At 40.0% G+C, this 12,251-nt stretch overlaps 1 pseudogene; it reads right to left on the reverse strand.

Annotated features, from left to right (window-relative positions):
* Positions 1-9,248: 9,248 nt before the first annotated feature.
* LOC136404254 (SWI/SNF-related matrix-associated actin-dependent regulator of chromatin subfamily E member 1 pseudogene) lies at positions 9,249-11,025 on the reverse strand (annotated as a pseudogene).
* Positions 11,026-12,251: the final 1,226 nt, after the last annotated feature.

The raw sequence follows: 12,251 nt of genomic DNA on the forward strand, positions 1-12,251 counted from the left end.
TGGCAAGCAGCTTGAGCAAGCTCTAATGTAATTTTGGGCTTAATTATTTGGAAAAAAGATAAATGGCACATAAACAAAATTCGTAAGTGATACAAAGCTGAAAATTGTAAATGCCAGTGAGAAGAAATAGTGTCGAGGTGTAGGGAAGTAGCATGTATCAGTAGGCAATAGCTCAGAGAAGCTCCCTATGGAAATATGCAGATGTGGAGGACTAATGTTGTCCACTGGACCTATCAACTGAAAATCTGTATGTAGAGTTTGCAAACTACACATCTCCTCTTGCACACGCATTATGGCACGATCTATACTTTCATGATCAAGATTTGTAACCCTCTGATATGGTTCCTATTTAAAGACACTACAGATAAAATGGATTTCAATAAGTGCAACAGACATGTTTATTCATGAAAGACCCTGGGACACAGATGGGGACTGTTAATGGGGAACCAATTAAAAGAAAGTTAGAGAGGAATACAATGAACATCATTGAATTTTACATTTACATGTTCTTATCTCTGATCATGGTTCAATCCTGCTTCTAAAATTCCAAATCTCCATTTCTCTCCTAGAGAAATATTCACGCAGTAATGGTCCTTCTCCCAAATCATTCATTTTCTTTCAGTCTAATTCTCCCACAAAGTTGTTTTCTTAAACTTTGATATCAAGTTCTGTAAATATGCCAGCTTATAATCTTTCTCTCCACCATATGTCACTCTGTGTGGCACATGAACACGGTAGTCCAGGGTGTGCTACTGAAGCCACTTCTTTTCTAGTAGGCAGCATTAGAACACCTCACAAGCTGGCAGATACTGCTTCTCCAAACATGGCCTATCACAAGGGTGATTTGAGGACTGAGAGCACATATTTATTCACAATTCATTTTCTCTATTTAAAAAAAATAGCCTTTATGTAAAATAGTGATATATAAACATTAATGTTTATTAATAAGCACACGGTATTTTAAAGCAATATTAAAAAAAGGAAAAATATAAAAAATGTATTAGCACCCACTTACAAGTAATGTTCTTTCTGCATCTTCAATTCCTAGCTTTAGTATTTAACACTCACTAGTTCCACCTTCATATCAAACTGCCAGAACTTTTCCCAGTATTAGAACCTCCCAAGACCTGTCCTTGGGATCTTTTTTTTCAATTACAGTTAACATACAATTTTAATATTATATTAGTTTCACATGTCCAGCCCAGTGATTAGACATTATGTATCATACTAAGTGATCATTCCAATAAATCTTTTACCCACCTGACATGGCACATAGTTATTAGAATATTATTGACTATATTCCCTATGCTGTGCTTTACATCCTCATGACTGTTCTGTAAAAACCAATTTGTACTTTTCAATCCCTTCACCATTTTCACCCAATCCCTAACCCCCCTTACATCTGGCAACCATCAAACTTTTTAATCTTATCTATGAGTCTATTTCTGTTTTGCTTGTTTATTTTTTTAGATTAAATTGTTGAAATATATGTATTTATTTTCATTTCAGTGTTCATATTTTCATCTTCTTTTTTATTTTTTAATTTTTATTAATTTTAATTTATTGTGTTAACATGGACTCAAGTATCCCACTCAATATAACTCCCTCACCCCCCACCGCTGTGTCCTACATTACAAACTTTTGCCCCCCCCCCAACATCCTCCCTACTTCCCTCTGGGATTTGTTGTCCTGTTATCTGTATCTCTGTGTTATGTATATATAATTTCACTACTTCCTTCACCTTCTCTGATCCCATCCCCTCATCCCCCTTCCCTTTGACTGCTGTCCCTCTGCTCCCTGTGACCCCACCTCTGCCTCTATTCCATTCATCAGTTCACTTTGTTCATGAGATCCACATATAAGTGAGATCATATAATATTTGTCTTTCTCTGCCTGGCTTATTTCACTTAGCATAATAATCCCCAGGTCCATCCATGCCATCGCAAAAGGTAAAATTTCCTTGTTTTTCACAACTGCATAGTATTCCATTGTGTATATGTACCACTGCTTTTTAATCCACTTGTCCACTGATGGACACTTGAGCTGTTTCCAGATCTTGGCTATTGTAAACAATGCTGCAATAAACATGAGGGTGCGTATCTTCTTTTGAATCGGTGATTTCGTATTCTTAGGATATATTCCTAGAGTGGGATGGCTGGGTCAAAAGGCAGTTCCATTCTTAATTTTTTGAGGAAATGCCATACTGTTTTCCACAGTGGCTGCACCAGTCTGCATTCCCACCAGCAGTGCAGGAGGGTAACTTTTTCTCCACATCCTCGCCAGCACTTATTGTGTGTTGTTTTGTTATTGAGTGCCATTCTGACAGGTGTGAGGTAGTATCTCATTGTGGTTTTAATTTACATTTCTCTGATGATTAGTGATGTTGAACATTTTTTCATATGCCTATTGGCCATCTGTATATCCTCTTTAGAGAAGTGTCTATTCAGTTCTTTTGCCCATTTCTTAATTGAATTATTTACCTTCCTAGTGTTGAGTTTTAGAAGTTCTTTCTAATTTTGGTTTTTAACTCCTTATCAGACATATTGGCAAATATGTTCTTCCATTGTGCAGTTTGTCTTTTTATTTTGTTAATGGTGTCTTTTGCTGTGCAAAAGCCTTTTAGTTTGAAATAGTCTTATTTGTTTATTTTGTCCTTTATTTCACTTACCTGTGGAGATAAATCAGCAAAAATATTGCTACAAGACATATCAGACAGTTAACTGCCAATGTTTTCTTCCAAGATGTTTATGGTTTCATGGCTTACATTTAAGTCTTTTATCCATTTTAAATTTATTTTTGTAAATGGTGTAACCTGGTGATCTATCATTTTTTGCAGGTAGATGTCCAATTTTCCCAACATCATTTATTGAAGAGACTGTCTTTACTCCATTGTATGCTCTTACCTCCTTTGTCAAATATCAATTGACCATGAAGTCATGGGTTTATTTCTTGGTTCTCTGTTCTGTTCCATTGATCTGTCTGCCTGTTCCTATACCAGTACCAAGGTGTTTTGATTACTATGCCTTGTAGTATAACTTGATATCAGAAAGTGTGATACCTCCCACTTTATTCTTCTTTTTTAAAATTGTTGCCCTGGCCAGTTGGCTCAGCGGTAGAGCGTCGGCCTAGCGTGCGGAGGACCCGGGTTCGATTCCGGCCAGGGCACATAGGAGAAGAGCCCATTTGCTTCTCCACCCCTCCACCGCGCTTTCCTCTCTGTCTCTCTCTTCCCCTCCCACAGCCAAGGCTCCATTGGAGCAAATATGGCCCGGGCGCTGGGGATGGCTCTGTGGCCTCTGCCCCAGACGCTAGAGTGGCTCTGGTCGCAACATGGCGACGCCCAGGATGGGCAGAGCATCGCCCCCTGGTGGGCAGAGCATCGCCCCTGGTGGGCGTGCCGGGTGGATCCCGGTCGGGCGCATGCGGGAGTCTGTCTGACTGTCTCTCCCTGTTTCCAGCTTTAGAAAAAATGAAAAAAATAAAAAATAATAATAATAAAATAAAATTGTTGAGGCTATTCGTGTTCTTTTTTGGTTCCATATAAATTTTTGGAATATTTGTTTATTATCTTTGAAGTATGCCACTGGTATTTTAATAAGAATTGAATTGAATTTATAGATTGCTTTGGGTAATATAGACATTTTGATGATGTTTATTCTTCCTATCCATAAAACAGTATATGCTTTCACTTGTTTGTTTCTTTGATTTGTTTTTTCAATGTCTTATAATTTTCCAAGTACAAGTCTTTTACCTTTTTGATTAAATTTACTCCTAGGTACTTTATTTTTGTTGTTGTTGCAATAGTGAAGGGGATCATTTTTTTAATTTCTTTTTCAGACTGTTTATTAATGGTGTATAAAAATGCCAGTGATTTCTGAATATTAACTTTATATCCTGTCACTTTGCTGAATTCATTTAGCAGGTCTAGTAGTATTTTGACTGAGACTAGGGATTTCTATGTACAATATCATGTCATGAGCAAATAATGGTAGTTTTACTTCTTCTTTTCCAATTTGGATGCCTTTTATTTCTTCTTCTTGTCTGGTTGCTGTGGCTAGGACTTCCAGAACTATGTTGAATAAGAGTGGTGAAAGGGGGGCACCCTGCCTTGTTCCTGATCTTAAGGGTATTGCTTTTTATTTTTGTCCATTAAGTATGATGTTGGCTGTGGGTTTATCATAGATGGTTTTTATCATGTTGAGGTATGCTCTCTGTATTCCCACTTTGCTGAGAATTTTGATCATAAATGGGTGCTGGATTTTATCAAATGCTTTTTCCATATCTACTGATATAATCATATGATTTTTATCCTTTCTTTTGTTTATGTGATAAATCACATTGATTGATTTGTGAATATTGTACCAGCCTTGCCTCCCTGGAATAAATCCCACTTAATCATGATGTATGACATTTTAACGTATTGCTGGATCTGGTTTGCTAATATTTTGTTGAGAATTTTAGCATTTATGTTCATCAGGGATATTGGTCTATAGTTTTCTTTCTTTGTAGTGTCTTTACTTGGCTTTGGAGTGAGGATCATGCTTGCCTCATAAAAGGAGCTTGAAAATCTTCCTTCAATGTTAATCTTTTGAAAGAGCTTGAGAAGGATAGGTGTTAATTCTTCTTGGAATATTTGGTAAAATTCACCCGTGAAGCCATCGGTCCAAGATTTCTGTTTGTTGGGGCTTTTTTGATAACTGTTTTAATTTTGTTCGTTGTAATCGGTCTGTTTAGGTTTTCTGATTCTTCCAGTTGAATTTTGGAAGATTGTATGTTTCTAGGAATTTATCCATTTTATCTAGGTTGTCTAATATTTTGGTATATAGATCTTCATAATATTTTTTTACAATCCTTTGTATTTCTGTAGTATCAGTTTTTACTTCTCTATTTATTTTTATTTTATTCATTTGAGTCCTCTGTTGTTGTTTTTTTCTTGATGAGTCTGGTTAAATATTCACCAATCTTGTTTACCTCTTCAAAGAAACAGCTCTTGGTTTCATTGATCTTCTGTATTGCTTTTTAGCCTGTATGTCATTCATTTCTGCTCTGATATTTATTATTTCCTTCCTTCTACTTCCTGTGGGATTTATTTGTTGTTCTTTTTCTAGTTCTATTACATGCAGAGTTAACTTGTTTATCTGAGCTTTTTCATGCTTCTTAAGGTATGCCCGTTATGCTATGAACTTTCCTTACAGGACTGCTTTTGCTGTATTCCATAAATTTTGAGTTGTTATATGTTCATTTTCATTTGTTTCAAAAAAATTTTTGATTTCCTCCTTGATCTCATTGTTAACCCATTCGTTATTTAATAACATGCTGTTTAGCCTCCAAGAGTTTGAATGCTGGTGCTATGCTTGGAGGAGCCCAGAAGTGGCCAAGTTGCACACCAAGGCTGGCTGCTGCTAGACCATGACCAGAGGCCATTTAGCAAGTGGTATAGGGCACATTAATGTCAGATGCTGCTTGTTTGAGAATTTTAAGAAAGTCTGAAACATGAGGCAAGAGACGCCACTTATATGGAAAAGCCATTGAAAATGGCTTGGGTAGGCCCACCAGTTTGGTAGTGTGGCTTTCAGGGTATTACCAGGGCAGGGTAAACAGTGTGAGCCAGGTTAATGGAGACTCTCTCTGGCTCTGTGGAAGAAGAGGGTGACCTCAGAAAAGGAACAATGGACTCTGCCTGAACTTCTGTCTGGGAAAAAGCTGTCCCAGCCTTGTCCTGTTGGCAAACAGTTCAGTTTTTCCTGGCATGTCCCTGGTACCTTTTGAGTTGCTGCCCAGTGCTGGAGGTCAGAGCAAATGAGTCCAAGTAAGTCCAAGTTGACCCTTGAAGAGGAATTGCCTGGGACTCCATCAAACATCCATCTCCCTCAGCCACAATCCCTACTAGTTTTTACAGCCAGAGGTTATGAGAACTTCTCTCCTGGTGCTGGAACACTGGGCTGAGAGACCTAGTGTGGGGCTGGAACCCCTTGGTCTTTGGGGGTCACCACTGCAGCTGATATATCCCTCCTGCTATTCATCTGGTACATGTGAGTGTAGGACCAGCTCATTCCTGCCTCCACCCCTTCTACCATCCTCCATGTGGCTTCTTCTTTATAGCCTTAGTTGTAGGACTTTTATTCTGCTAGATTTCAAGTGATTCTGAATGATAGTTGTTTGTAGTTTAGTTGTAATTTTGTTGGGCAGACCTTTGGCTTAATGGCCAAACTTCTGATTTGCAGAGAAGCTTTAAACTTGTCTTTATTGTGCTCTGGGAGCAGGTGGCAATGAAAATTCTCACTTCCTCACTGGCCATTATTTCCCTCTTTCTTCTTGTGGAGAAATTAGTAAGTCACCTTTTTGTTCCACAAGGATTGCCATGTAAATATATATACATAATCTTGAAAATTGATTATTTGCTTCCCAAGAACCCATTCTTACCCAGCCATCCCCCAGTTTGGTATTGGCCTCATCTACAAATACAGTTCATCACCTCTGAAATCAGTTTGAAATCAGACAGACCTATTGAAATCAATTCACATCAAAAGACTTGGAAGTTTAACTAGGGTTGTGTTAATAAATGTTCATCTGTTTTGGAGTAGAACAAGTAGGGGTAGCGGGGAGGTTTGACTTGTGGCGTTTGCCATTTCTATGGTAAATACTCCCACCCTGGCTGGTTTCAAGCTTCCAATGTGCTGTCAATTATTCGAAATTGGTAAAAGATGTAGCAACTGGCTCATGTGTGCCAACACAGGTAGGATTCATCACAAAACTGGAACACTCAGATCAAAACTTCTAAAATGTGTTACACAGCACATAATAGGTTTTAAAACAGAAATATTTCCTGTGACCACCATGCATAAGTTTTGGGGTCCTTCCTTCTATCCCTGGCCCTTTCTTTTTGCAAAGGCTTTGCATTACCTGAGTAGATAGTCAGATACTTTTCCGCTCTAAAAATTTTGAATGCAAAAACATTCAAAATCATTTCAAGACCTAACACAGGATAATATACATAATATTAGCTATTATTTAGATCAAGCCTGTCACCTTTCAATATGATTGCATTAAGTAGCACCTCTGTTTATTCTCACATTAGCTAGGTTACAATTGTCCTATTACTGAGATTATTTCAAATTAAAGCAGACAAAGGGTTTGAAAAATATACACTTAGGAATAATCTTGAGTTGAAGAGAGTGGGAAAATTGTGAGAGGGAAATTGCCTGATTAACAAATAAGAGTACTCAGGTTGTATTTGCTGGTGTTTAATATTAACAGAATAATTATGCACCAGAAATTTTTTTTGAGACATAATAAAATAAATTAAAATTATCCAACTTTAATATTTATAATTTATTGTTTATTGCTCAAATTCTTCCTCTTTCATGAAGACATTCCACCATATCTTGCTTCAAAAGGCCTTGTTTCACCACCCAGTTGAATCCTTGGAGGACATGGCAGGCCAGATAGCTTTTGTATTCTCCACAAAATCCAACATTCTATAGTTTGTTGATTGATTGTTTGATTACCTTCAGCTAATTTGAATGTTTTCAACTGACACCAGCAATTTTCTGAATCCATAGATAAGGTTTCTCTGTTTTTTTCTAAACTAAAACTAGAACATATGGGATGATAATTTTTTTTCTGATTTAAAAATCCATATGGAAAGTCACAAAAAGGTATAAAAGAGAAATCCCATGTAGTAATTTCTTAACTCAAAGCAGTCTTTCTTGAAAAGAATGAAAGTTATACTACTAACATGGAATAGATAGCATTTTTGCCGTTTATTGTTGTACAACAGATCATCCCAAAACTAGTAGTATAAAGTAACAACATTTTTTAAGTGAGAGAAGAGACAGAGAAACAGACTCCCACATGTGCCCCAACAAGGATCCACCCAGCAACCTCCATCTGGGGCTGATGCTCAAATCAACCAGCCTAACCTCGTGACTAGGGCCGATGCTCAGACCAAGCAAGCCACTGGCTGTGAGAGGAGAAGAGAGAGAGAAGGAGAGAGAGAGAGATGGCTTCTTCTCCTGTGTGCCCTGACTGGGGATCCAACCCAGGATATCCACATGCTGGGCCGGCGCTCTATCCACTGTTGGCCCGCCAGGGCCAGCAACATTGTTTTATTATCTCTCACCATTCAGCTGGATGGTTTTGGTTTGAGATCTCTCTCATGATGTTGCAATCAGATGACGGCCAAAACTCTGCCACTTTATCAGAGGGAGCCTGGTTGGGCAGCACTTTGCCTGCTGGGTCTCAAGACCTCTTTAAGTGGTTTCAGCACAAAGTATTTCCAGCAGAGGAGACTTAGAGTAGTCATACTTCCTATAGGTAGCTCAGTAAGTATCTTAGGTAAATGTCCAAAGTAAACTGAGAGAAGCTTCAGGGACTTTCCTTATCTAATCTCAGAGAACACACAACTTGATGTCTCTATATTCTCTTAGTTAAGGCAGTCTAAGGTGGGAGGGAAATATACTTCATCACTATTTTTTTATTTAAAGAATAACTAACATGCAGTGAACTGTATTGAACTATCTGATTGTTTTGACAAATCTATGAACCTGTGAAACAATCACTACAACAAAAATAATGAATTTACCCATTACTCCTAAAAGTTTTCTCATACTTCTTGGTAACCACCCTTTTTATCTTCCCTCCAATCCCAGACAATCAATTACTAATCAGCTCTCTGTCACTACTGATTAGTGACAGTAGCATTTTCTGGATTTTATATAAATTGAATCCTGTAAAACATACCATTTCTGGCTTCTTCCCCTCAGCATAATTATTTTGAGATTCATTCATATTATATATATATATATATATATATATATATATATATATATATTGCCATGCATATCAATAGTTACTACCTTTTATGGATATTCCATAATTTATCTATTCAGATGTTATAGATATTTGAGTTGTTTCCAATTGAGGCTATTATATAATGCTGCTACAAACATTTGTGTATAGGTTTCAGCATGGATGTATGCTTTCATTTCCCTGGGATAAATGCCTAGGAGTATGATTGCTGGTTGTATGGTAAGTGCATGTTTAGTTTTTTTAAAACTGCCATAAAATAGAACAGCACTGACTGTACCATTTTATATTTCTACCAGAAGTGAATGAATAATCTAGTTTCTCTGTATCCCCACCAACATTTGATGTTATCACTGGGTTTTTTTTTATCTTAGCCATTCTGATAGATATATATGTTCATTGTAGGTTTTGTTTTAAAAAAAAACTTCAAAAATATTTTTTCATTTAAAAAAGTATTTAGAATACATAAAATGAGGCAACACTTGTTCTTTTTTCTCATCTTTTGGTGTGGGATCTGATGGTGACCCCTCCACTGTGACACTGTGGCTCTCTGAGCCAGTGTTACTATCATTGGTCCCTCCTTCGCCACCCTGTCCACTCCCTCCTGCCCACTATCCTTGTCCTCAGGAGTAGATGTACCTTCTTCACCATTTTGTTGACTTCCTGTCATTTCTTGAAGCTGTGTCCTCGCTGTACCCACCAGAATGCTCTCATCTTTCTTCTTTCGGTCTCATTAGCTGCTTTGCTCTTCCTTGGGAACAGTACTGCTCTGATGCATCCAGCTTGCTCTGTTGCCTCCTTTTCCCTTTCCTTCTGTCTTCGTGAGCCTGTTCCTCTGCCTGTGCAATTTCAGTTGCAAATTTTTCCATATTTGCTTCTATTTTAAAACCTCAGAATATTTTAAGTTTATTGTTAAATGAATCTATGATTTCCAGAATTCCCTCTTCTTTTCCTGCTGTCACTTCTCTATTTGAAGAAGTTCAGCTTCTTCATTGGTTCCTTTTTGCTGATGAACCAATAAGAACTGGACCTGTCATTTGAGGGTCTGTATACTAACTGTCATGACAACTGACTGAATTTCTGGCACCATGTTCTCACTAAGGATTTCCCTGATGAGGTAGTGGTTTCTCTGGAAATGGGCGGTGGCCATCAGCTTCACTGAAAAGCCATCATTATCATCGTCTGGGTCTTCAGCATGCTGAGTGCTCATGTAAGCTTCTCCTTTCTCCATGCATGAATGCTTCTGTTAACTTTCTTCCTTTAAAGCAGCTTCTGCATGAAATTTTGCATTTATGTAAGCAAGGTATGCAGGGAGATTATGATAAGCCTTCATAGATTCATTGTACTCTATCTTTTCTGCTTCGTGTTTGTTTCAATATTCTTGTTTTTCTTTATCAATGCGATGTCACCACAGGTCACCAATAATCTTGCCAATCTCCCACAACTTTAGGTCAAGGTTAGAAGTCCTTACTTGCTCCCAGACCTTTCTGCTATACCTCATGTAGGACATCAGTGGCTTATGTGGTGGCTTTCTGGTTTTAGAATCCATAACAGCAGATGATGCTATGACCTGGCTGTTGGTGCCTGGGTTCCCTCTCAGCCTGTAAGTGTTGTAGGCCAGATGACTGTATGGATTGTATCCCACAAACCCTAGTATGCTGGGCATTTGTACTGCAGCAGCTGGGGTGGGGGTGGGGCATACTATGGTATTTTTGATATATTGGAAGGTTGGATTCTCTGTTCATTAAGAATGGGTCTGACGTCACGGAAATGGCGCCGTGAGCAGCGCATCCGACAGATCTCCCCAAAATCACAACAAATTTATCAACTAGAAACAGGAAAATTTATCCTCGGAGCATTCCGGAGTTCCACACAAACTGAAAGCGAAAGGACTGTTATCACTTGAATCTGAGAGACGAGGGTGTGGAGGAAGCTACCGCAGGGACGTTCATTCAAGCCGCGAGGGAGTGCGCCTGTGGTGAGTCAGCCCACACTTGGGAGCCGCGAGCAGCAGCCGCGAGCAGCCGCGAGGAGCCGCTGCGAGCAGCCGCAGGAGCGCCCGGTTCGGTTGCAGAGTGAGCACCGCCCACACTCCGGAGCGGCGAGCAGCCGCTGGCGCGCGCCCGGTCCACTTGCAGAGCGAGCACCGCTAACGTTCCCAGCGGCCCGCGCACTGCGAGTGAGAGTCGCCAGCCACCGGTGCCCGGAGCACCCCATTCGCGCGTGTACCCTGGGCATTCCACTCGCCCAGAGATCCCTGCTGGCCCGCACACCCAGGGTGCCCCATCATCCTGCGCCCGGTGCGCCCCAGCCGCCAGCAGCAGGGGGAGCGGGAGAGGCCCCAGGGCGATATTCCCTACTTGGGAGATTCTCTCCGTGGGCAGGGCACCTCACCCAGCCATTCAAGCTAACAATCAAGCGTTGGGGGAGGGGCGCGCGCAGGCAGCCTGAAATACCTTCGGGAGCACAGCTGCAACCCAATCACTAAAATTAGCTTAACCAGTGAAATCTGCGCACCCTCGGTTCTAATTGATAAGATCTCTCTCAGTTCAGCGACCCAAGACAAGAGGCATGATATTTTTTAGTGCCTCTTGCTAAAGGGGCGGGGGCAACTTCTGATTCATAGAGCCTCCATATTCAGGGATAAACACTAACAAGAAGAACTTGGCAGATAATAAGATCTATACTACACTAGTCGCAAGCAGAGACTAGTGCCTCTTCTTCCCAGCCAAAACAGGCTACAAAGTGTGGAAAGCCTGGGTTGAGAGGTCCAACTGAATGCTAGGCGCTGAACAGTCACCTTGACAACAATTGACTCCCACCCCCGCCTGATTACACTGGAGGCCCTGACTGCCAGAGCCTTTCCCAAAGCCTTGCACTGAGTGGGGATAGAGTGGGGATTTCCCAGCTCTTTGAGCCTCTTACTCCCCAGGCAGAAGCAGTTGCAGCCTTATAGCTGGATCACCAGGCTGCTAATTCAGGAAGGGGGGACTAGGAGAGAGAATCCAGGAAAGCAAACTCTCTCATCGTTGGACCCTGCAAACGCCAACAAGCCTTGACTACCAGCAAGACTAAAGCCAATTATATGTCATTGCCATAGAATCCCATCAACTGCAAATCCCTACCTAAGTGTGACACAGGGGCAGAGCCTGGGGTACAGAGTCACCGACCAGGAAGAGGGAGAGAAAAGAAAAAGGAAGAAGTTAATATCTAAAAATCAAGAAAAATCCACAGACTTTACAACTTGTTCCACTAATTTTTTTTTGTTGTTGTTGTTTGTTTCTTCTATCTTATTGCCTTTATTTCCTCCACCTCGGTCCTTCTATTCTCTGCCCATCTTATGCTTCCCTTTTCTTAAACTACACTACCCATAAGTGTTACATTTTATTTCTCTTCTTCATCCTCACCCTCCTTTAAGGTTATACTCCAAAACACTTAACTCT

Source organism: Saccopteryx leptura, chromosome 4, assembly GCF_036850995.1.
Source record: "Saccopteryx leptura isolate mSacLep1 chromosome 4, mSacLep1_pri_phased_curated, whole genome shotgun sequence".
Lineage (NCBI taxonomy): Eukaryota > Metazoa > Chordata > Mammalia > Chiroptera > Emballonuridae > Saccopteryx > Saccopteryx leptura.